The 27283-nt window shown below is 40.9% G+C and overlaps 1 protein-coding gene across 1 annotated transcript in view; it reads right to left on the minus strand.

The window, feature by feature from the left end:
• Nucleotides 1-16743, minus strand: part of RNF24 (ring finger protein 24) — an 82129-nt gene extending 65386 nt beyond the window's left edge. Inside the window, exon 1 of the mRNA XM_043602821.1 lies at nt 16576-16743. The gene's annotated coding sequence lies outside the window, so the exon portion shown is untranslated. The remainder of the gene's footprint in view (nt 1-16575) is intronic.
• Between the last annotated feature and the right edge of the window lie 10540 nt (nt 16744-27283).

Genomic DNA, 27283 nt, shown 5'->3' on the forward strand with positions numbered 1-27283 from the left:
AACTCAGGAAATCCAACATTACAACACGCTAATCTCTTGATGTAATGTAGGAAGCAGTCTGGGCCCATCAGTAGTACATTTACCAATTACCTTCACAGAATCACAGAGTTAAAGACCATCAGCACTAATTAAGTATCATAGTCCAATTGCTCCAATTTATAGAGGAAGAACCTGAGGCACAGAGAGGTCAGGTTTTTCAAAGTCAAAAGGCTGGCCTTTGTTTTTTGTTCTTTTCTTAACTACATCCACAAATTTGAGGGGGAAGATGCTCTGAAGATTGTATTTCTGTGCATCCTATCTCCAACATTTATACTAATATCTATCTATCTATCCATCTCATTGGTTATCCCCAAATAAAATATCTAGGCTTTAGCTCACCAAGCTCACATAAAAATAAAAAATGCAGTATGTAACCACAGACATTAGCACATAACATGTAGCACGTAAACACAGACATTATATGATAATGTCTGAGGTATGCAGAATATTCAACAGGAAAATTAGTTACAAAAGGAAAATAGCAAATAAAAATGAGAGTGTGCAACAGTTTGTTACAACAGTCCCACAGAGTTATATCTTATTATCCATATTGAATGATGTACCTATAATTATGACATTATTCACATACACAAATGAAGCTAAAAAGAATGCTGAGACATGAATGAGTCTTTTCCACAGTCTATGTTAGAACACCATTCTTGGGTTGGCAGTTATAGTAACTATTTGTAGAACTTTTCTCATCATCTGTGACTGACAACCAGTCCTGAGATACCAGTCAACTTTACTTAAAAGAAAATCATTTCATCTCTTCTCCCTACAGGATAGGTTAGTGTACCTCTATGAATCTTTTTAAACATGTTTACTCATTTTTGTGACTGGAGGGATGGGCAGAGAGAGGGGACAGAGGATCTGAAGTGGGCTCTGCACTGACAGCACAGAACCTGATGCAGAGCTTGAACTCACAAACTGTGAGATCATGACCTGAGCTGAAGCTAGATACTAACTGACTGAGCCACCCAGGCACTCCCAGCTCTAGGAATCTTAGTATCTCTTTTTGTTATAAAAGAGAACATAGATAGACCTTGAAAATATCATGCTAGGTAAAAGAAGCCAATCACAAAGGATCACATATTGTCTGATTTTTTTTTTATATGAAAGCCCAGAATAGGTAAAATCTATAGAGATACAAACAGTAGATTAGTGATTGCTTAGGGTGGAGAATGGGCGAGCAGAAGGAGCAGGATGGAAGAGTGATGGCTAGGATACAGATTTCTTTTTGAGATAATCCAATAACAATGAGAATATTGTTAATATTAACAATGAGAATATTCTAAAAGTGACTGTGGTGATGGATGCCTAACTCTGAATATACCAAGAACCACTCACTGAATTGTACACTTTCAATGTATGGGCTATAAATTATGTCTCGGAAAAGCTGTTTAAAAAAAAGGGGAGAGGGAAGAGAACAGACTTAAGACAAACATTAGAAATGATGTATCCAGGGGCGCCTGGGTGGCTCAGTCGGTTAAGCGGCCGACTTCGGCTCAGGTCATGATCTCACGGTCCGTGAGTTCGAGCCCCGCGTCGGGCTCTGTGCTGACAGCTCAGAACCTGGAGCCTGTTTCAGACTCTGTGTCTCCCTCTCTCTCTGACTCTCCCCCGTTCACGCTCTGTCTCTCTCTGTCTCAAAAATAAATAAACGTTAAAAAAATTAAAAAAAAAAAAAGAAATGATGTATCCAGACTCTCCTAAAAAGTTAAGAAAGTATGCAGAGCAGTTAAGTGGTAACAATTTTTTTAAATATCATCTGACTGCTATTGGAATGGAACCAGCCACAGCTCAGTAGCCAGGTGAAAATGGCAGCATAACGGTCTCATCCTTAAGAAAAGGAGATCACTGACATGTAGCGAGGATTGTTTGTTCTTGTGTTCCATTTTGTGTTCAACTCTTTCCATGTTCCATCAAATTGCCTAACAGCAAAAATCATTAGGAGGGCACTTTATTAAATGAGATAGACCATACTCACAATATCTCTGAAGTAACTCAATTATAAATTCAATAACTCTGAAACATTCCATTAGAATTACCTTCATTGAAGCACACAGTTAACAAATAGAAGGGCCAGAACTTAAATACCACATGCCTTTTTTGCCTTTAGGAAATTAAACTTGTAATTAACTGCAAAAATGTATGCTAGGTTTATAAGAGTTGGAAAGTTAGTCTGAATAAAATCTAAATGCGAGTTCCACTGATTTCACTACATTTGTTCTTATTTATCTTAGCCTGCAGAAAGTATTGAAATTCCTTATGAGGAGCCAGTTTTCATTTGCTTTATAGGAACTTTTAAGTCAGATTATATTTAAAATGTCAGAAAAAGAATATTAGAATTACAACCTCAGATCTAATAAATTCAGAATTGAACTATACCTTAACTTCATTAAGCGTACTGGAGCTATTTAATAAGAGTTATTTACCACAACATGTGAGATTTCTATAAATTCAGACTGAACAATACCTGGCTCTTAAAAGATACTCAATAAGGGGGTACCTGGGTGGCTCAGTCAGTTAAGTGTCCAACTTGGCTCAGGTCATGATCTTCCAGTTCGTGGATTCAGGCCCTGCATTAGGCTCTGTGCTGACAGCTCAGAGCCTGGAGACTGCTTTGGAGACTCTGTGTCTCCCCCTCCCTCTACCCCTCCCCTGCTCAAGCTCTGTCTCTCTCTCTCTCAAAAATAAATAAACATTAAAAAAAAAAGATACTCAATAAGAATTTATTGATATGAATAAAGGCAAGACAGTAAATCCAAGCAGCATACTGGATGAAATAATTGAGATATTCCTAAGAAGACAAAAGCCACCCTTGTGTGAGAATACACAAGCTTTGTGGCCTCCAAAGAGGAGAGTTTCAACCCCACAATTCCAGTACTCCACCACTTTCTAGCCCATACAGCACTTAACAAACAAGGAAACAAGACAAAGGCTGCATCTTGGGGCCCAGGCCCAGGGGCTTCCTGCTGCATTAAATGAAGGTGAGGAGGCAACAGCTGAAATACAATTTCCTAGAGGGCTCTTAAAAACAACAACAACAACAACAACAACAATCTTCATCCTAATAGTGAAATCAACTCTACTACTCAGTAAGTGCAATGACTTAAAGAGAGTAGGTGTTCCACAAGCATCTGTGTTAATTCTAAAGTAGGAAAAGGTAATGGGTTTTTGTTTGTTTTTGTTTCTTGTTGGGTTTTTTTGGTGCTGAAACCTAGGAAAATATAATTTTCAATACTAAAACCATTTCAGAGCCCTGATGAGGAATAGTTAGTTTTTATGCTTAGCTCAACTGACTAAAAATAAGTATAGATCTTATTGATGGTCTTTTGAAAGATCCCTTTATAACAGCGTTCTTTATCTTTCAGAAAAGACACACGGTAATATTATTTAAAAATAATAGTAAGCAAGGGTATGCCTATGAAAAATCATATTAGCACAAACTTTTAACGGCTTTCTCAAGTAACATTACAGACTCTCTAGAGATGGTCACTAAGCTAAGAACACTGGCCTCTTTAATTTTCATTTGGTATCAAGGTTACTTTCCCCACAACACACAAATTCAAAAGATGAATAAAAACAATCTGGATTAAGGTAAATGAAGCATGACAAATAAGTAAGGCTTTTTTTTCAGCATGACTTTATTTAGTAGTTTTACTGGATAAGAATATGAAGACATGAAGTTAAACAAGAAGTATTAGGAGAAATGGTGATCAAGAGACACATAAAGTACAATTTAAATAAAAAGAATGGTATCCAATACAGAATTCTCCTTGTCGTTAAAGATATTCAAACATTAGTTCTACAACATACAACTTTGATTTCTTTACACACAATTTCACAAAAACCTGACAATATTTTAAGGACACACACACAAAATGCTCAGCCCGGGAAGAATGAATGGATAGATATTCAGGGGCTGGGCCAAATTGACTCTGGAAATCCCCTGATTTTTTAATCCTAATCTAGTACTCTTTCCTCTTCACTGCTTGATTCTAGTCTATAACAGGCTTTCATATATACACCTTGAACTTTCAGAGCAACTGGAGTCCACATTCTCAATTGTAAAAGAAAAGCAATTGTTCACATTTTGCTATAGTACTCAGAATTTCACTGTGACACTCATTAAAACAAAAGAGTAACTCAATTCTTTTTATTCTGATTCAAACTCATTATCTTTTATCAAGAACACAATTATTATAAAAATACTTGACAGGGGTGTCTGGGTGGTTCAGCTGTTTAAGCGTCCGACTTCAGCTCAGGTCATGATCTCACAACTCGTGGGTTGAGTCCCGCATCGGGCTCTGTGCTAACAGAGCCTGGAGCCTGCTTTGGATTCTGTGTCTCCCTCTCACTCTCTACCCCTCCCCCGGGTCATGCTCTGTCTCTCTGTCTCAAAAATAAACATTAAAAAAATATTAAAAAATATACTTGACAGCCTCTTATACAAAGCATATTTCAGGGTAACCCTAAATAGCCCTACTTGATGAGATAGTCTTCTTTACAGAATTCCTGTTACTAAATGTGGATCAGATAACAGAATAAGAAAATCACCATTCTGCTGCAATGGATGAAATATGATACTGACATGACCATCAGTGGAGTCTTTTATCATTACTACAAGCAGGGTAGCCAGGCACAACAGCAGGCCTCTGGATGTGGTATAATATTAAGCACCTCCTAAGCATTCTTGCCAAAGCACTGAAGTCTGATTTTAGTCAAGCCTCTAGAGCTAACTTCCATTTGTAGGAAATACTAGGAATAGATTAATAAACTCACACCATGAAGAAGCCAACAGACAAATCCCAAATGTGAGATATTCCACAGGACAAATGACCTGGTTCCTGCAACTAACTAGTCCATGACATACCAAAAAAGGTGGGGAGAGAGGGTGGGAAGAGGATGTGCCCTAGATCAAATTAGACACGAGAGACAAAATGACCAAAAGTGGTCCAGGGACTTTGAATCCTGGTATGAACAAGACATCTCTAAAAAACATATTCTTGAGATAATCAGGCAAACCTGAATAGGATCTATCTATTAGATGACACCAAGAAGTAAATGTTAATTTTATTAGGTGTGAGAATGGCATTTGGGGTCTATAAGACAATGTCTTTACTTTTTTTTAGAAATACATTTAGAAATATGTCAGGGTACATACACTGAAATGCTGGAGATTTGCTTTAAAATACCTCAGCAAACAGGGGCGCCTGGGTGGCTCAGCTGGTTGAATGTCTGACTCTTGATTTTGGCTCAGGTCATGATCCCAGGGTTTTGGGACTGAGCCCGCACTGGGCTCTGTGCTGAGCATGGAGTTTGCTTAAGATTCTCATTCTCTCATTCTCTCTCTCTGTCTCTCTCTCCCTCTGCCCCTCTCCCTTGCTCACATTCTCTCTTCTAAAATAAAAAAAAATATATATTAAAAATTAAAAAAAATACCTCAGCAAATGAAGGTGAAAGAAAAAAGGATAAATGAAACAAATGTGGCAAAACGCTGGTAACAGCTGAACATCTTGTGATGGGCATATGGAGGTATGTTGTACTATCTACTTTTGAATATACTTACAATTTTTTTATAATAAAAAAATGAAAAAGAAGAACCTCACTACCAGAGAAGTATGAAAAACAGTACAGGTGGGTGTTGTATGGAAACCAATTTGACAATAAACTTCATACATTGAAAAAAAAAAAGAAAAACAGTACAGGTAAATCTTTTAAGTAATATTAATCTTGGGTAGAAAATAAATGGATCAATAAAAAAAAATCAATGGCAGTTGATTATTTAGAAATCGAGTTATAAGGAGAAACATCAATTTTCTCTCTGTACCATATGGTCAGTGCTACAGACTGAATGTTTGTATCCCCCAACCCTCAATTCATATATTGAAACCTAATCCACAATGCGACTGGTATCTGAAGGTGATTACATTATGAGGGTGAAGCCCTCATGAATGCCATTAGTGTCCTTATTTTTTTTTAATGTTTATTTATTGGGGTGCCTAGGTGGCTCAGTAGGTTAAGCGTCCAACTTCAGCTCAGGTCATGATCTGGTTTGTGGGTTCAAGCCCCACATCATGTCAGCTGTGCTGACAGCTCAGAGCCTGGAGCCTGCTTCAGATTCTGTGTCTCCCTCTCTCTGCCCCTCCCCCACTCACACTCTGCCTCTCTCTCTCTCTCTCTCTCTCTCTCTCTCTCTCGCTCTCTCGCTCTCTCGCTCTCTCTCTCTCAAGAGAGCGTGTTCGTGTGCAGGCAGAGGAGGAGCACAGGGAGAGGGGGATAGAGGATCTGAAGCCTATGTGGGGCTCAAACTCACAAACTGTGAGATCAAGATCTGAGTTGTACACTGAGCCACCCAGACACCCTGGGATTAGTGCCCTTATAAGAGGCCCAGCCCAGATAGCTCCCTTGCCCTTATCCACCACATGATGACACAGCAAAAAAGCAAAATGTACAATCTATGCACTAGGAAGTGGGTTCTCACTAGACACCGAATCTGTAGGCACCTTGATCTTGGACTTTCCAGCCTTCAGGACTGTGAGAAATTTCTGTTATTTATAAGACACCCAGGCTAGGGTATTTTGTTATAGCAGCCCAAACAGACAAAGACATTCAAACAGCTACAGAATATATCATTTTATTCCTGAAGTAGGTTATTCCACTGGAAATCCACAGCAGAGAACAAGCAGTTTCACAGACTACATTAAAAAAACACAACTTTTAAGAACACAGCTGTTGGCTTTCTCTCCTCAGAATTGTGTCATGCTTTTATATAATTCTGGAGTTCTAAATGGGTGGTGGTAGTGAACTGAAATAACAAAAATTGAGACACAGAAAACAGAAATCACAGCTGCATTTTGAACTGAATGCTATGAATTTTTTTCTTTTTATGTAATCATTTGATCGCTTTTCTAAGAACCCTGGACCTACTTCACATCCCTCCTGAAATAGTATTTTAACTTTTTAGTATGCAATGTTCATAATGTATTCCACACAGAGTGCTGACTAAGGCTTCTTGGAGCTCCATTTTCTTATCTTCCAAGTAGTTCAAAGTAAACCAAACAGAAAAATCAATAATCTTCCAGAAACATCTTCAAAGCATAAAACATTTCATTTCTAATGGAGCAGTGGTCCTTAACACTTTTTTTAGGGTTATGAATCCCTCTGAAAATCTTTTTATAGAAAAAATGTAGATTTTTTTCCAAAGATTTTATCATAGCTCTGAAGGCTCCTGTTAGAAACCTTTGTAATACAGTGTTCTCATGGATATGCAACTCTAAACAAAGTACAAATTCATCAACTCAACACTAAAGGCCTCCCATGAATTGGCTCAGACTTTTCAACCCCATTCACCACTATTTCTCTAAGTACCACACTTTAGTCAAATGCATTAGTTATGGTTCCCTGAATATGCCTCCCTATCTTTGTTCTGGATATTTCCACCATCTGCACATTTTAGGCTATCTCGACCATTTATTCTTCATGGTCTGTCATAAGCAATACAACCTCCATGAAACCTCCCGATTCCCTAAACCTCCCTCTGAACTTGTCTTCTATCCTATATTTTCAAGACTTTCCCCCATTTTGTATCATGGTTTATCAAATACTTATCTAATCTGGGATTCTGAGTAATACAGCAGTGAAAAATGAAAATTATCACTAAAGAAGTTCTTACCCCTACAACAGGTTGAATGGTGGCCTCCCAAAAGATATGTCCACATCTTTACCTGAGGAATATGACCATATTTGCAAAAAGGGTCTTTGCAGATATAATTAAGAATCTGGAGATAAGATCATTTTGGATTGTCCGGGTGGCCCCAAGTCCAATGACCATGTCTTTAGAATAGAAAGAAGAGAAGGCCATATGAAGAGAGAAGCAGAGATTAGAATTATGTAATCACAAATCAAGGAATGGGTGGAACCACCAAAAGCTGGAAAAAGCAAGGAAGGTTTCTTTCCTAGAGTCTTTGGAAGGAGTGTGGCAGGCAGCCTTGCTGACATTTTGATTTCAGACTTCTGATCTCCAGAACTGGAGAAACCTGGAAGCCATCCACTTTGTCATAATTTGTTATGACAACACTAGGAAACTATATAGTCCTTTCTAGTTATTTTTATTTGCTTCATTTTTTGTTTATTGTGTAGTTCTGCAATGGTTAATTACTTCAAGAGCATCAGAAGAGATTTTTAAAAAATGTACAGGCTCTTCAAATCTCTCCTTATTTGCTTGCTATTTTCTGCAACAGTCTCTGAATTCCCTTTATCAACAATCTTCTCAAAGTACCAGTGCAGGATAGCATCTGAATAGGAAAGAGCTGTATTCTTGTGAAAGTTGACATTATCAACTGTGACATGTGGTGGGTTGGAGGACGAAAACCTGGGTTCTAAACTTGGCTTCTGACCTTGTGAACCTGAACAGGTTACTTCTTAGACCTCTTATCATCTATGAAAAATCCTTTGAGGGTTGCTGTGAGAAGAAAATAAGCAATACATGTAAAGCTACTGACAAAAAAGGTATTTTGTAAAGGTTAGCTAATGTGAAGGATGATTTTCTGGGTATAATATTGCCCCTGGCTATTAATCTACTGTTCTATGATTAAAAAAAAAAATCACTCTTACTGCCATAATAATTCATCCTGGCCTATTTTCAAGGACAATTAATAACTTTAAGTAAAAACTTTAATTATAGCCAAGCATGAGACTTTCCAGCATATTTCCAAAGAAGTTTTGCAATTTCTTTCCTGCTAAAGGAAAAGAATGAAAGCCTACACCTCTGATTTTCCTTCCCACCCACTTCCTATAAACTACATTAGCTCATACTTTGGTGTTTCATTATCTGCCAAACTTTTTCTTTCAGTTCAAGATGAAGAGCCTATTTGGATAGGACACCTACATTCTATTTGAAGTTTATATCATTGAGCATAATTTTTCATGCTCAGAGTTGGGAGAAAATAATAAAGAGATACAAATAGTTCATAATTTTTTGGTTTGCCTAGATGAACTTAACAAATATAGATGACGCAGCACCATTCAATCTCCAAATTAAAAAAAAAATTTTTTAAGGTAACATAAAGCATACTGATAGACTGGCAAAATTATTAATTTTTAGAATTCAATAAACACTGTCATCAAATGAACTGAATGCTCATACTTGTAATGCCATATTTGTACTTCTTTTGTTCTCAAATTATTCTGACATTCCAATTTTAGTATATGCGCTGCCGAAGTGAACACCCAAATTATTCTGACATTAAGTTTGCTAATGGAAGAACTGTATCTGATATAAACACCTGCCTAGTTGTGAAAACATAAATAACAGACAAAATGAGACACAGATTTTCAGGCAACACACATAATTAACCTTCTACAGAAACCTATGGTTTATATAGGAGCAAGTTCTTTGACAAGGTGAAAATTTACTAATCTGAATGACCAAAACTTTTGAAGATTAAGAACAGGAAAACCTCACTTTAAGAAAAGTCAATAAATGGGGTGCCTGCGTGGTTTAGTCAGTTAAGTGTCTGACTCTTAATCAGGTTCGTGAGTTCGAGCCCCTCAGCGGGGGCTGTCAGTGCAGAACCCACTTGGGATTCTCTCTCCCTCTCCCTCTCTCTGCCCTTCCTGGGTGCATGCTCTCACAAAATAAATAAACTTAAAAAAAGAAGACAATAAATAAAAAAAGGAACTTGGAAAGTAGGTAGGTAAACTGGAAGTTATTTACAATGTAAAAACATTCATTATGGCTACTTTAGTAGTAAGCAACTCTAATACACCTAATAGCACTAAATGCATAAAAATTCAAGTTGCATTACACTTTTTCAGAGCAAATTCACAATTTAATGTGAGATTCACTTGTAATGGCATCTAAGAAGTGGCTTTCTTTCCTTGCCACACAGGCTTGCTCCAACTCTCTGGAGTACCATGGAGGCAGAGAGCAACTCTCTGGTGTCAGACCGTCCTTAGGGCAGATGGAAGGCCCAGGCTGGTTTTCCCAGGAATGACCAACCAAAAGTAAGGCCGCTGGCCAGCTACTCCTGGGCCAGCTGGCATGGAACAAAGTGTCTGGTTCCTACCTCCAGAGCAGGGGAAACTCAGCCAGCTGGCTTTCAATGGACGGCACTAGTTGGAGTGCTCACAATTCCTTTCAAACCATCTGGCATTCTTTTTGAACCCTAAATTTACCAAGCACTACACTCTGCTCTCCGAAATGCTCAGATAATTGGAGGAATCCCCACTGCCTACCTAGATAAGAAAAGAAAGAGGCAGAATAACTGCTCAATCAATTACTTCAAGAAATAATTTCTCAAGTTAAAAGTTGCTTTCAATTTTAGCTTGTACATTATTTACCTTAAAATCTAAACTATTCCCATGATTATCAGGTAAACTTTCAAAGTAAAGATCAAGTCAAATAATAAGGAAATAGGCTAAAGAGACAATTTAACATGCAGAAAAGTTGTAAAAATCCCTTAAGGCTTGCAGGACCTGACTCACTCTACTCTGAACTTCTACAGAGCCTGTCTGTATCCTTCAAAGTCCCTAAAAGTGGACTTTGTATTGCTACATATACTTATCTTCCCAGCCACCAAGTTAAGTGAAAACAACAGTGTCTTACAGCTACTTCTGAAAAAATATCTATTAATGATGTATTGGGTGTTTTAAAAGTTCCATTTCTTTTTTTTAAAACATTTTTTTTCAACGTTTATTTATTTTTGGGACAGAGAGAGACAGAGCATGAACGGGGGAGGGGCAGAGAGAGAGAGGGAGACACAGAATCGGAAACAGGCTCCAGGCTCTGAGCCATCAGCCCAGAGCCCGACGCGGGGCTCGAACTCACGGACCGCGAGATCGTGACCTGGCTGAAGTCGGACGCTTAACCGACTGCGCCACCCAGGCGCCCCTAAAAGTTCCATTTCTAGAAATATTAGAAAACTTAATGCGGAATAACATGAAGAAAGGGTCTCACTTCCAGGCAAGCCAAAGAACAGGATTTGGCTTGAAATAAAAAAAATATTTTATCAAGTGTTCAAAATGATTTATTAAGTGACCAACTGTTGGGAAGTGCAGAACTTGCTATAGGGTGTTCACCTATCAATTGTAGATCATTTTACTAATCTATCACATGGGGTAATATGAGGAATAGAGATGCAAGCAATCAGAAAAAGGACAAAAACAGGTGAGTCACATTTATAGCCAATATACCTTATGTGATGTAAGTACTCTGAACAAAAATATTAGATCAAATATTAGAAACTGAAGAAGGCTATACAAATGACTGCAATTGTAATTTTCACTGTGTTTACCCCCATGCCAAGTACTGACTTTAGCATTTTACATATTATTTCATTTGATCCACACAACAAACATATGAGGTGGGTACTATTATTATTTCCATCTTGCAGGTGAGGAAACACAGTCATCAGGAAACCTGTCCAAGATCACATGGCTAAACTGAAAGAGCTGGAATTCAACTCCAAGCATCTGGGTGCAAAAATGACAGTATTAAGTTATACTTATGAAAGAATGAAATGTAATATAGAGAAAAATTCAATTAATATAGCCTTTGTAATGTTTTCAACTCTAAGTGTAGCATAAGGTGGTAATTAAAAAAATAAACACTGATTTTTTTGTCAGAAAAAAATTTTTTAAAAGCAAGAGCTAGTCTACCAGGTTAAAAATGTCAGTTTTACCCTTTTTTGCCCATACATTGAGTAGGTACTTGTGCCAGTTGCTATTCTAAGGGACATGGTGGTAAACAGGGCAGATGGAAGTCATTGCCTTCTTGGACCTGATGTTCCAAGGGGGTAAGACACACACACACACACACACACACACACACACACACACACCAGTTAACAACAGAATTTCAGAGAGTGACACGTTTTACAAAGAGGTAGGGAGGAAATGTATAGTTCTCTTTTGAGACATTTAACCATGAAGGTAAATGAAGAGGATGGATGGGAGGTCAGGGGGATGTTTTTAATTCTGTTGTAATTTTAAAATTATTTTTAAAGATGGGCAATGTCAGAGCATGTGTGCATGCTGACATGGATAGTGGCCCTGGAGAGCTGCTGATGATGCAAAAGACAGGCATATATTCAGAAGTGAAGTCCTTGAGTAGGTATGAGGGGGAATACAGAAAGGAGGGAAGTTAGCCTCTGATAGGAAGAAAACATGGGCCCTAAAGAAGGTGGATTTCTAGATTCAGTGAAGGGAAGCTGAGTGGTATCTGTCTTATAACTTCTAAACCTCAATGAAATATGAAGCCTGCTTATCTGCATGAGGAAGGGTGGGCTGCTCATGAGTTAAAGAGTGGGAAGAAATGATTAAATGGTTACAGGCAAAAACATTAGGAATCTGATAGCCTTCCTGGGCTGAGAGCCTACTTCAGTTTTCTGGTCATGAATCTGAAGTTCTCTAATATTCAACTACTTAATGTGTACTCAAGGAAAAACTAGATGAGGGACAAGGCAACTGTAAAAAGAAAACAATTCAAGGCTAAAAAATAAAATAAAAAATATGTATCCATGAGCTATATCACAGTCACTGACAATGTCCAATTAAACTGTTGTCTATCTACGTAGCTCCATTTGTCTCCATCTTCTCAGCATAGAAATTCTTGTAAGTAATATATTTGTTGTATTTAGTCATGACATATTTAATTATGAAGGTTAAAGATTGTTTCTTTTTGGTCATGAATGGTTCTGTCACTTCCTAAGGTGGATTTAAAAAAATGAACTGGATAGTCTTATTGTAGATTCCAGAGGTGATTCCATTTCATGGCTTGAAGAAACTTTCTCTGTGTTAACTAGATCCTAAAACAGAAACATCCTAAAATCTTCCAAAGTGGGAGAAAAAAGAGAATGGGGATTAGACTTGGGTTGGACTTCTTAACAGAAATACCAGAAGCCAACAGAACAATGCCTTCAGAAGAGGGTGGCTAATTTTTGATGTAGAATTCAATATTCAGCTAAACCACTATTCAAGTGTGAGGGTAAAATGAAGACATTTCCAGATACGCATCTTCTGAATTCAGGAAGAATTTCAGTTTGTATGTTCCCTTTCTCAGGAAGGTGCTAAAGAATAAGGAAGAGATAGGATCCAGGAAATAAAGGATCCAACACAGTAGGAGGGCAAAAGGAATTCCCAAAGTGATGACAAACGGAAGTCCTAGGTGACAGCTAGGAAAAAGAAATACAACAGATTACTGGAAATACTGAAAGATTATTAGTTTTGTCAGAATTTGAGAATGAGTCAGTGACTGGGACAAAGAAAACTAAGCAAATGAAAAACAAACAAAAGAGGCAATTATTTAATTTAGAGAAACAAAAGTCATACAAGACAGCAAATGTAATTATTAGTACCCTACAGGGCTCATCTGTGAATAACAGGTACACTGTCAGTCATATAAATACTGAATACTGACTTGACTGGGAAGTATAGGTAGGAGTGGGGGGATGGAAGGATGGTTATGTAGGACAACCAAGTCCTCAACTTCCAAAATAGAACTCCGCAGATAATGTCCAATGACAGATAATCAAGAAGTTTAAACATTAAAAATCATAAGAGACTGTTAAAAACTGAGAACAAACTGAGGGTTGATGGGGGGTGGGAGGGAGGAGAGGGTGGGTGATGGGTATTGAGGAGGGCACCTTTTGGGATGAGCACTGGGTGTTGTATGGAAACCAATTTGTCAATAAATTTCATATAAAAAAAACATTAAAAATCAAATATAAAGGTAAATATCCGAAGGAAGTGTTGAGAGTTGAAGGTGGTTCAACATTCTGAAATTGCTGGTTTTTCACTACTCCCTAATCTAAAAAATGGCAATTCCATATAGTTTGAACTAATACATGATAATAACATAACTTTATTACTGATTTTTAAATGAGCTACCATTTGAAACAAAACAATTATTGATAGAAAATGCTCAACAGAAAACAAAATTCTACTTTCTTTTATCAGACATTGTTGGGGGGACAACATATCCCAGTTTGGAGTAAAAAAGTATCACCATACATGCTATTACCATCACTGACATAACAGTATTAGTATTGCTAACAAAGAATACATTTACTAGTAAAACAACATTTAACATAATTTAATCTATTTTCATGACAAAGACATTACTTTAGAATTTTCCTTCAAACATCATACTACACAAATGCTAATCTATGGGTCGGTAAAGACTTTGATTAACAACATGGCTGAATAAAATGGCCAAGATGTTTTTCAGTTCCTTTCTTGATACAAATAATAGCTAAGTCACTCTTGCAAAATTAAAGTTCCACAATACTGCGGTACTATGCAAGCCTATTTCAGTGATAATTCCGGTTATACTACTCTGTTTATCTAAGACTTCCCCTTGTGGTTTGTTTTAAGGGAATTCCTAAAAAAAAAATTTCATGCCAGCAGTTATAAATTATCGGGTTGCTTCAATATTAGTGACACTGGTTTATGAAATTAATGAAGCCTTTATTTGTAAGTTAACTTCTTTTAAGTTCAATGACATTGAAATTTTATTTAAATTCTACCATAAAATCAAAACTTCTCCAAACTGAAAAGCCAACCTTTACTAATTTTAACTTCTACAAAAAAAGAATTTGACTATGCTAACATAGACTTTTACCAAGAATAAAATATCCTTATCCAACCAATGGAAAATTTCCCCTTCGAATTAAAAGCAAATGTTTTTAATAGAGGAAATATTCATAAACAAACACATGCTATGGAAGACTGCTTAAGTTTGGATTTCATTTTGCACAGAAAAACACCAGGAATTAAAATACACGTGATTAAAAAATAAGCTTAAAGAGAATCTTAAAACTGAACCAATTCAATTATTCACATCACCCAATAAGATCCTCTTATTTTTTTTTTACCACCACTATGTTCAATCAAAAGATCACCATAAAAATATATTTTGGAAATATGTTTCTTATCAACAAGTGTAGCTAATTTCCTATCACTCTGCAAAATCGTAAGAGTAAAAAAGAAACTGAAAATGCAACCAACAATCTTCTAAAACTTATAACATCTGGTTTAAAAAGAGAAAAAGGTCCAACTGAAACAGCAAGGAGTAACTGGTACTCTTAATGCCTCCTTTTCATCGGTCTGCATCAACTGTAACTCTTCCTAACTCCACCAAGACAACAAAGTGAGGCGGTCCGGCCCACGGAACCCAAGTCTGTGGGAACCGCAGAGCTTCCCTCTCTCTCTGGGGATGAGGACAAGGATAAAAGGTGTTCTGTTTTCCCCTAGTCCTGTAAGAGGAGCCATTGAGCTGGGCCACACAACCAGACAACAGAACACAGGAAAATTCAGATCAAAGCAAGGGCGCATGCCAGGAGAATATGCAATAAAACCCTTTGCCAAAGCATTTAGAAAAAAAAAAAAAAAAAAAAAAAAAAAAAGGCAGCAAGGAGGTGAAGAGACCACCTTCTTAACACAGGGAGGCAGGGAGAAACAAAATCTGCTTGTACTGAGGAGCTGAGAAAAGTGTCCTAGATATACCGAAGTATTTCTGTGGACGTGTATAGGAGTGAGTACCTTGACATTACCAATGAACGAAACCCCAAAGGCGGTGTCCTATACGTCCTGGAGTATTCCCATACACACATATATGAGCATATTTCCATTAACTAAACCCAAAAAGCAAAGTGTTGTAGGTATACAGAGAGGAGAATATTAATTTCCAACCAACATATAAAAACATTCACTTTCAATTAAAACACGCTGGTTTTGCAGTAAGAAACATACAATATTGTTTAAAGAACACCAGAAGCAGAATTGGGTGGAGGTCTGATGAAGTAGTGTCTCTTTTTCTTCAGACCCTTTTTAATGATCTTTGATTCTCTCATTTCATAGGGGACACGGAGGAGGGACACACACACACACACACACACAATTAGGTCTCCAGAAACAAAGGAGGGTCTCCGGCCTACGGAAGCACACACGCCCCCACCCACAGACAGGGGGCCACCACCTGACTTTAATTAATGGGTAAGCTGAGGCAAGAGGTCTCACCCCAGCCCACAGCCATACGCACAGTGACAAACGGGCACGAGACCAACGCCACAAAGAAAGGGGAGGGGCAGGTGGGGACCAGGAAAACACTGCCACGCCGCGCCCCCTAAAGCGCGTTCCCATCGCCAGAGCGGAGGCAGCCGTCCTCACCATCCTCGTCCTCGCCTCCCCGCTTATCCAAGCCGCCACCCAAGCCCGGGGACCGACGCCGGGCACGGGCTAGCGGGGCGTGCGGGGAGCCGCGAACCTTCCCTCTGTGACCTCCGGGTGACAGACAGCCTCGCGCCGCCCTTTGTGCGGGACGCACCCCCGGCCCCGGGGGACCCCCTCCGCGTCCCTCCCGGCCTGGGCCGCTGTGCCACCCCTCCTCGTCGAAACGCCCGGAGAGTGAACGGGGGAGGCTGGCGCGGGCCCGCGGTCTCCTCAGCATCCCGAACCCGGAGCCGCCCGGTCCCCTAAGCCCCGGCCCGGGGGCGACGGCCCCCGGCGCTCCGCCCTCGCTCCCTCACTTACTCGGGTGCGCCGGCTGCGGCGGCGGGCGTGCGGAACGGTCAGCGCCGGGAGGCGGGCGACGGGCGGCAGACTGCTGGCGGCGAGCGTCCGTCGGGACAGAGCGCGGCTGAGGTGGCGGCGGTAGACTGCGCTCGGCGGCCCCCGACGAGGGGCGGGCCCGGCGGGGGAGGGGCGGGCACCGCGCCTCTCATTCATGCAGCGGGGGCGGGGTGAGGGACCCGGATGCCCGGGCAGCTCCCGCCCACCTCACTGAGGGCGCTGTGGCTTCAGAGTCTGCAGTGCGCACGCGCAACGCTTGGCGGCCCGGCCTGGTCCCGCCCCGCCCACTGGAGGGTGGGGGCGGATACTCCACCGGCCGATTTGCCGCGGACAGATCTACCTACGCTCTCATCTGTTTAGTATTTTTGCGTGTCCTATAAACTTTTTTTTTTTCAAGAGAGGGCTTGGGACGCTACCTCCTGCCTACCATCCAGTCTGCCAGTCTCCGGGGGCACAGGAATGCCCATTAGTTTGATGGAAAGACAGCGCACACCGCCCCCACCCTCCGTTTCTCTTGCAGCAGGTCCTGTCGGCTGAATGCTGGAACCACAGTGGGAGATGAGACCCAGAATCTGTACAGAGAGTGAAGTGTGTGCAAGAAAGAGTGCATTACATTGTTTGTTTGGGGTCCCCTCAGCCCCCAGCTGTCATTCCACAGGGCAGTCAAGAAATTGACCTTGGTTTTGGAGTGGGCTCAACCTTTTCTGTAATATCAAAGCCTCAAGTTTTGCAGCTCCACGGATCTGTGCAGGCCTCTCATCTTTCGTAGGCAGTATATTTTGTGGAGACACCCTTCTGTTCTTAGCCCTTAGCTTTGCCACTCCTGGGCCACAGAAATCTTTGTCGATGCTGGGAGCCTGCAGGAGGCCTCACACCCTTCCCCTCTGAGGTTCCTCAGCTGAGTGTGAGGGTACAGCTCAGTCCCCCTGTCCCCTTCTGAGGCTCTCCTTCCTTCTCTTACCTTCCAGGTTTTCCTCAATTAAGCCATAAACAACTCAGTGGCTTAATTTTGGGAAGCAAAAAGTCATCGTGGAAAGTGCCTGTAGACAAGTTCCTTCTGCTTTGGCAAACCGTAAGCCTCCGGCAAGGGGGAAGTAAAGACAAAAACGTCAGTGAACATCTCAAGAAGTTACTCAGTAGTTAACAGGCCTCCAAGGTGAGAGATGGTTGGAGGCATGTGCTGCACAGGGTGTAGAAAAAGGAAGGATGTGGGAGACCCATTCTTCCTCTAAAGCTGCCTGTCAACACTTATCCCTCCCTGCCCTGAAAGAACCTCAGGGGGCTTTTCCTTCTACCTTCCCTTCTAGATCTCAATGAAAGCTGTTACCAGGATGGCCTTCTCAACTGTGGTTTGCTGATACCTGTCACTTTTTAAATTTAAATTTTTATATTTTTACTGTTTATCTTTGAGAGAGAGAGAGATACAGAGATAGAGTGCGAGCTGGGGAGGGGCAGAGAGAGGGAGACACAGAATCTGAAGCAGGGTCCAGGCTCTGAGCTGTCAGTACAAAGCCCAATGTGGGGCTCGAACTCACGAGCTGTGAGATCATGACCTGAGTTGAAGTCGGTCGCTCAACCAACTGAGCCACCCAGGTGCCCTGATACCTGTCACTGATTAAACTGGGCCTCCTCATCTCTCTCCTGGCCTATTGATTCCCATGCAAATCAATTCTCATTATATGCAAATCTGTCCATATTACTGTCTTTTTCTAAAGTATCCCACTTAGTACTTTGATCCTTATTTTCCAGGCATTTCCAGAGCAGCACCACGATGCTTCACCCTCAGTGCCTGTATTCTTGCTGTTCTCTGCTAGGAAAGCAAGCTTATCTAGGAACGCTTAATAGTTGCTTTTTAAAATATGTATTTTTAAGTTTATTTTGAGAGAGAGAGAGAGGGAGCGCGCATGCATGAGCGGGGGAGGGACAGAAAGAGGGGGAGAGAAAGAATCCCAATCAGACTCAGTGCTATCAGCACAGAGCCCAATATGGGGCTCGAACTCACGAACCGTGAGATCATGATTGAGCCGAAATCAAGAGTTGGATGCTCAACTGACTGAGCCACCCAGGTGCCCCATAGTTACTTTTTAATGAAGTCTTCCTATCCCTACCTTGTTGACAAACTTTCTTTTGGAAACTCTCTGGGTTCTGTACCCAAGTCCATCCCAGCCCCAGGCACACTTAGGATTCATACTCATTTGCTAGTATTTTCCTCCCCAACCAGAAAGTGAACCCTTCAATGATGGGAACAATGTCTTCTCAAGACCTAGCAGGTGATTGGCAAACAATCACCAACAATGGTTGTTGGGGCAGGTGATGTTCCCTGGTAGGCCAGGAAGGTTCCACAGGTGTGAGAAGAGCTAAGCTCTCTTTTCTTTCTCCTCCCTTCTTGTGGCTTCCTTTCCCTGCTGCCACTGATAATGTGTTTGAAAACCTGTCTTATTTGTTTGTTTAAAAAGCTTGGTTAGAAATTCTCCAGTCCAAGAAGGCTATAGGGTTGAGGGTGGAGTGGCGTTGGCTTCATGTCCTTTGTCCTTGTGAAACTCAGGAGAGAGAGAGTATAATAGATTGTTCCTTGTTTCTCTTGGAGAAGTCAGATTTTTTTGATCTCCTTGTGTCTCCAGCTGGAGATTCACAAGCTGATCCATGATCCTATCTGCCTACTGATACAGAAGGTTGTACTTCCCTCTCACTATACCCAGCCACCGCCACCTAGACAAAATGCATGTGGGGGTGATTGTGGGTACATTAAGAGAGGCCTGGGCAGTTTAGGTGCATACCCCAAAAGAGCAGGCATCCAGGACTTGAAGTAGTAGCTTTCTCAGCTAACATGGTCCCTTGTTCCTTGATGGAGGAGTGGGGAAGGCTTCACTGTTTAGGGCTTCAGAGGATGTTCCTCCTTCTATTTCCTCTTCCCCCTCCCTCCAGTCCTCTTCCTACCTTATACTTCTTTTAAAGCATTTTCCTCCCCACTCCCCCCAAACCATTACTCAGAAAATTGCCCTTACCCACATGGTCAAAAGTCCTTCAAGATTCCTCTATCTTCTGGAAAATAAATGGCATCTAATTTTAAGTCAAATGTTAGTAACCAATTTTGGAACAGTAACTTTCTGAATGGTAACTGTTGTGGGACCAAGGGCTACCAGTCATCTTGGATCTGGTGCTCAATACAAGTTTGTTGAATGACTGTGTGATCAATAAAGGCAAAATCAGTCTTTCAAAGAGAAGCTAGAAATCAAAGAGATCATGTGGGTTGTTCTCAGCCCAGCCCCTCTACCCATCCTCTCCTCCTGGTGAGGCCTATCCATCTCTTGAGTGGTGGGCACTATTCCAGAAACACATTCCTCATATTGGCCAATGATTTGGCTGCTTAATTATCTAGAGCTCTGAATAACCCTTCCAAGGGTTGACCATTCAATGCTTTGACACTTTGGACTAGGTCAGCAGAGGAGTCCCCACCATTTCTGTGAGAGCTTGAGGCATACTCTTGTGTTCCCTGAGCCCCTTCATTCAAGAATTCCAAAGTCTCCTGCTGGGCTTCCTCCTACAAGAACCCTCTTGATAGCCCATGTGGACCTCTAGGTGGGGTATGACCCTGCCCATAGAGTCCTGAATTGCTTCTTGATGAAGGATGTATGTATACAACGAAAACAGTGCAAGTGGGGGAGGAAGTGTAGGCTTCCATGTGCATGGTAGCTTTGGGTAAGGTCATGTCTACCCTCAGAAACAGGAGTCAGGGATTCTGTTTCCTTAGCCACCAGCAATCCATTCTGCCTTTCTGGCACCCACAGGCCCAATAACCCAAATAGAACTCAGAGCCCTCAAAACATAAATGTGCTCAGGATTCCATGTGGGAGCTAGCTGAGACCAGCTGTAGATGGAGAAAGTGGAGGCACAATTCCTCAGGGCTGGTGCAGCCTGCTCAGACTACCTACTGGATTGGAGTACACCTGTCTTAGTGTGGGTTCTCCCCCAGATAGACCCAAGACAAGGACTGGAATTCAGGTAATTTACTTAGGAGGTAATCTCAGGAAACAGAAGGGGGAAAATGGGAAAGCAGAATAAGGAAGGGAGAAAAGCCAATACAAAGGTGTGTTGATGAGCCAGTTACTGCTCTGGGTGACTTGGGCTCCATTCTGCTGGCAACTCAGAGAAACCTTGTGGAACAGTCTCAACACTGTCCTTCCAAATGTTGATGAGGCTGGAGTATTTACCTACTGACATCCATCTCCCTTTTGCTTATAGATGACCACCATGGAACTTTCAAATTATGACTGTGCAGCAAGGCATGCTACCTAGCTCAGCTCCTCCTGCCTCTACCACTACCATCACATTAGAATACCACCATCACCACAATTCCCACCCCTCTTTTCCCACCCAACTGTGTCACTACCTTTTCTCTTTGTTCTTAGGTCTGATCTTGAAAGAGGAAGTGAAGTGGGGTGATATCTTTGCCCACAAACTGTTCTAGGAAAAAGGAACTGTAGTGGTTCTTCCCCCATTTGAAACTATCTGATCTACACAAATAGCTCTCTGCCATCATCACCTCATCCCAAAGCAAGGGACAGGAAAGAGAGACAGGCAGTCTTTCTGGAAGGACTGCTGGCATCACAGAGTCATAGAAGCAGAGCTAGAAGGGATGAACTCTCTCCCTAGAAAAATGAACCTATGTTTTGCTTCTCCTGCTACTGTAGCACCTCCTCTAAGCAGCTTTCCCTAGTTTATCTTGGCTTTCTGCCCTTCCAACCCACATGATCATAACTCATGAACTGTGAGATCATGACCTGAGCTGAAGTCGGAATGCTTAACCATCTGAGCCACCTAAGTGCCCCCTCAATGGATTTTTTTTTTAATTTTTTTTTCAACGTTTATTTATTTTTGGGACAGAGAGAGACAGAGCATGAACGGGGGAGGGGCAGAGAGAGAGGGAGACACAGAATCGGAAACAGGCTCCAGGCTCTGAGCCATCAGCCCAGAGCCTGACGCGGGGCTCGAACTCACAGACCGCGAGATCGTGACCTGGCTGAAGTCGGACGCTTAACCGACTGCGCCACCCAGGCGCCCCTGGATTTTTTAAAAAGACACAACCTGGGGCACCTGGGTGGCTCAGACGGTTAAGCATCCAACTTCAGCTCAGATCATGATCTTGCAGCTCGTGGGTCCGAGCCCCACGTTGGGCTCTGTGCTGACTGCTCAGAGACCAGAGCCTGCTTCTAATTCTTTATCTCCCTCTCTCTGCCCTTCCCCTGCTCAAGCTCTGTGTATCTCTCTTTCTCTCTCCAAAATGAATAAACATTTAAAAAATAAAAATAAATAGATAAATAAATAAATAAAAAGACACAAACTCAGAGGACAGAGAAAATAGAAAGGGAGACAATGGCAAAAACAATTTTGTAAGCTGGAAAAGAGATGGATGAGTGGTAACTGACTTAGCAGCACCCTCCTCCCCCCAAAAAGCTAAAAGCCCAGGAAAAGCAAAGAACAGCCCTATTTTCATGGCAAAATCCTAAAACAAAACAGAACAAAAACAGCCAAAACCAAGCAAACAAATAAAGGAATTGGCAGTCCTAGATACCTCTGGAACTGAGCAAGCCAATATCAGAAGAATCGGGTGAAAGGTGATTGGGAAACAGTTAAAATCCTAGTTCTCTTCTACCACTCTCCATGCTGCAGAGCCCCTCTCCCAACAGGCAGAGCGCTGGAAATGTAGTCTCCAGAGAGGGTAAAACAAGGTTTCTGGATTGGGTACATCAGGAACAGCTGAGAACAAAAGGTTTCAGGTGAAGAGCAGGGCCATTAAATGAATATTTACTCACTGCAGACAGATCCTCAGCTTTCTTTTCTGCTCACTTATCAAATCCCTGGCAGCCACACTCCATCCCTTGTCTCTGGAATTCTGACCAGTCCAAAAGGAAAGAACTAAAGATACTGACATTGGAATTTTCAATAAATGACAACCCATGTCTCCCTACAGTGTATCTCTGAGTTGACACGTCTGACTCCCATACTTTCAATAAGTTTTTCAGGGCTTTGCTCTTAATCAAAAGCAGACAGCAAAAGATCACCTTAGATTCCCTAGAAAAGAGGCTTAAATGAAGATTCAGGTGCACACGATTTATTGAGGGTGAGCTCTCAGCAGACACCTTCTCTACTCCTTATATCTCACCTCCTCCGGAAGGAGCTGAGCAAGGATGTGGTCTCAGCTGGAGTCTAGCCTCAGTCTGATCCTACAGGGAGCCCTGGAGTGTGAATTGCATGACAGGATTGATTTCGCCTTGAAGCAAGAGGGCTGTTTTGTGCCCACACATTAATCAATCATTGATTGTGGGCTGCCAGGGAGGAGGCCATAATCTCCCAAACAAGGAAGCTTCTGTCTGAGGTCAGTTCTCTAGAGAAAGGGGCAACTCTGATCCATTAATAACCAATACTCGCAGCAGCTGAGGGTATGGGTAGGCCACCAATAACATCTGCTACAGATTACTAGATACCTGAGGAAAACTGCTAACATGCAAGAGAAGAAACAGATAATAATAAAAACAAATAAAAATAAGCAAGCAAACTAACAACCAAAAGAAATAGAAAAAAACAACTTGGAAGAAACCAAGACTTATTCTCAAGGATAAGAGATATTACATCCATGAAACAAGAATAAGATGCTATTTTAGAAGACAGGAAACAAAAATAAGCTTTTAAAAACAAACAAACAAACAACCCTGATGGCAGAAATGAAACTTGATAGAGGGTTTAGGAAATAAAGTCTGGGTTATCTCCCAGAAATAGATCCAAAAGACAAAACAATGAAAAATAGGAAAGAAAAGAGGAATGCAGAAGGAATAGTCCAGAAAGCTTAAAATCTGAATAACATGTATTCTAGAAGGAGAAGAGAGGAAATTAATGAAATAAATCAAGAAAAATCTCTCAAACCGAAAAAACAAATTTCCAGGTTGAAAGGGCCCCTCATGTGCCTAGATCAACATATAAAATAGGCCCAACCAACACACATACTTGTGAAACTTCAGAACCCTGAGGACAAAGAAAATTACACAAGCTTGAATAAAGAAAAAAACGAGTCATATAAAGAATAAAGAAATATAATAAAGAAATATAAATAAATAATAAAGAAATAAAATAAAGAAATATAAAGAATAAAGAAAATTACACAAGCTTGAATAAAGAAAAAATGAGTCTCAAGAATCAGAATGGCTTCAGACTTTTCTTCACTGGAACTGTTCCAGAAACACTGGCAGGTAGAATACTAAAGTAATATCTTTATAATTCTAAAGGAAATTTGTTTCCAATGTAGAATTCTATACCCAGTGAAACTATCAATCAAGAACTAAGTAGAATAAAGACTTTCAGATCTGCACAATCTCATGCTTTCATTAGTTGGAAGTAACTGAAGTATGTGCTTTACCAAAACGAGACTACACCAAAGAGAATGACACAGAATACAGGAAGAAGGAGATCCAACGCTGTGGGGAATCCCTGTGAGGCTGATATAGTATGAACCTAGGAGGATTGGAGCAGAGAGATGCAAGAAACAGAGATGTTAAGGATTGTCGTTACCAAGATGTCATTACTAAGATTGACATTACAACCAGTTTTTCTTTGAGGTACAGACTTCTGAGGTAAATTGGCTAAATGACAGAGATCCCACTTATTGTTGGAAAGATTTCTAGCCTAATACTGTTGAGACTTGGTATCCAGTCCTGGCTTTGGCTTGAAGTGGCTGTGCTGGGAAAGTCTCTTTCCCTTCCTGGACTTCTAGATCATCTTCTGTAAATGTCAAGAATGGGCATGTCTTGAATGGGCAAGAATTCCATGTGTCTTTAAGGCTATTTGTGCCTCTGTGAAATTTATTCATGATATATCATCCTATGAGTTTTGAAAAATGCATAGATCATTTAACCACCTCCACAGTCATGCTACAGAAACAGTTCCATCACCCTAAAAAAATGCTCTCATGGTACTCTTTTGTAGTCAACCATCTCTCCTCCCCTTAACCCCTGGAAACCACCAATCTATTCTCCATCCTTATAGTTGTATCATATAATTTATCATATGAATGGAATCATACAGTATAAAGGCTTTTGAGTCTGGCTCCTTTCATTTTACACAGTGCAGTTGGTTTGACACACTAGCCATCAATTACCACTAATCTTGTTTTCAGTGTTCCCTGAAGCAGATTCAGAGACAAGAATTCAAATGCTAATAATCGATGTGGGAGATGATCTCTGGAAGCGCTGCTTAGGGGAATGAAGACAGGGAAGGGAAGGGAGCCAGTATAGGGTGTGTTTTTTTCAAGGGGAATATCACTGTTTTTTTTCAAAAACTCCACTCTCTTGGGACTCTGGGATCTATTGCAGAACTCACAACCCAGAGCTGTCCAGCCTAATGAGTGAAGAAGCTAGGATATTTATCTACCAACTCTTCTTTCACCATTGGTTGAGGGTTGCTTCTGGGGGCCTTAACTCCCCAGCATTCTGGCTTTCCTGGTATGTGGATCAAGAATGTTCTTGCCACCAGAAAAAAAGCCCTCAGGCAGAAAGTTACAGGTGTTCACATTAAGCAGCATTTGGTGTGCAGTAGTGAGTGCCATAAGAGATGTGTGGGGCATTGACACCATCAGCTATGCCCTGCCCCACCAGTGAGAGAATGAAACCAGCTTCAGAGAGGAGCATTGAGGACTTCTGTGATTAGGGTCTGAGAAGACAGCCAGGACAACGAACCCCCCGGTCCCACTAGATGAATTCTAAGGATGAGAACTGTTTTGCCTTGAGAGTAGGAGGGGAACTCTGAGAGGTAAAACTGCCCCCCCTTAGGATGGATGGAGACCACCCCAACACAGGGCCACATCCCCACTGCTGAATCACACCCATGCATCTTCCCCCTCCTCTATTAGAGTCCCTGATGTGAACAGTAGAGCTTTTTCTCTAGACAGTTGGTAAAACAGGCTTGTATTATTACCTTAGAACTCTTGGCTCTCTTAGCAAATTGTTGGTGTAATAGATGTGCAACTCAGCAGGAAAATGCAGACGTGTAAGAAATACCTTTCAATTTTCACAACCTAAATTGAACTCAGTTTCTATTGTGCACTTCATTGGGTATTGGTGTCACCTTAATATCAATCAGTTGTTGCCCGTTTCCAGGAGGCTTTCAGAAATCCAAAGCGTCAGCAGGTGGCTTCTGGTCTGCATCATCACTGTCCACGTCAGCATCACATGAGATGTGCTCTCTTGATGTTGTCTTTGGTAGTCAGTTCACACAAATCCTTGCTGGCCCAACCCTCATTCTTGACTGCTTGACTCCTTGGGGGCTGGCTGTCTCTCAGCCAACTCCTGTGCCCTTCTTGATTAATGGGGTATTCTAACGTTTTGTGATGGGCTAAGAGCACTTGGTGGATTATCCAGGACTCTTCAGATTTTCTGGGCTATTCACAGATGGACACAACTCATTCTGTTATTTCCACACTTTCCTGACTCTTGGAAGCCCTGACAAGGTTGACTCAACCTGCTGCATGCACACAGCTGTCTCCTCTGGGAGGTCTTATTGCCATCCTGAGCTCTATCCAGGGTTATCTCTACACTTGGATTTTCTAAGCCGATATGGGTTTCATTGAGGAAAAAAGGCAAGATGTAGAGCTAACTTTCTCAGGTATCCACCATCATGTAATTCTCCTTATCACTCAGTTTGGGGATTTATTCTAGTGTAGGTATGGGTGAGTGCTTTCTTTCAAATCTTTGTATTTTCTTAAATATGTTATACCATATACGTATATTCCTCTAGGTTTCTTTCTAGTGGACTGTTTTTTAAATTAACTTTTTATTTTGAGATAATTGTAGATTCCCATGAAATTGTAAGTAATCAGAAAGATCATTGTACCCCTCGTTCAGTTTCCTCCAATGGTAAAATCTCGCATAATTATAGCACAATAGCAGAGCCAAGAAATTGACATTGCTACAATATACCAATCTTACTCAATTTTCTCTAGTTTTATAGGCATGTGTGTGTGTGTATTCCATTTTATGAAATTTATCACAAATGTAGATTCATGTAATCACCACCATAGTTGAGCTATAGAGCAATTTAACCACTACAAGGATCCCTTATGCTGCCCTTTTATAATCATACCCATATCCTTGCTACCCTACTCCACCCCATGCTGTCCCTAAATCCTGAAAACTGCTAATAGATTCTCCATCTGTATAGTTTTGTCATCTCAAGAATGTTATATAAATGAAATTATACAGCATGTAACCTTTGGGGATTGGTTTTATTTACATATAATTCCCTGGAGAGTCATCCAAGTTGTATGTATCAGTAGTTCATGCCTTTTTATTGCTGAGTAGTATTCCACAGTTTATGGAACCATTCACCGATTGAAAGACTCTCAATTGGTTCCATTTTGAGCTATTATTAATAGTAAAAACAATACAATAGTCATGAACCTTTATGTACAGGTTTTTGTGTGAACATAAGTTCTCTGGGATAAATGCCCAGGAGTGTCATTGCTGAGTCATATGGAATTTTATAAGAAACTGTCAAATTGTTTTCTAGAGTGGCTGTACCATTTGCTATTCCCACCAGCAATGTATCAGTAATCCAAATTCTCTGCATTCTTACCAGCATTTTGTGTGCCACAACTTTTTATTTTAGCCATTCTGGTAGGTGT

This window comes from Prionailurus bengalensis, chromosome A3 (assembly GCF_016509475.1).
Source record: "Prionailurus bengalensis isolate Pbe53 chromosome A3, Fcat_Pben_1.1_paternal_pri, whole genome shotgun sequence".
In the NCBI taxonomy this organism is placed as follows: domain Eukaryota; kingdom Metazoa; phylum Chordata; class Mammalia; order Carnivora; family Felidae; genus Prionailurus; species Prionailurus bengalensis.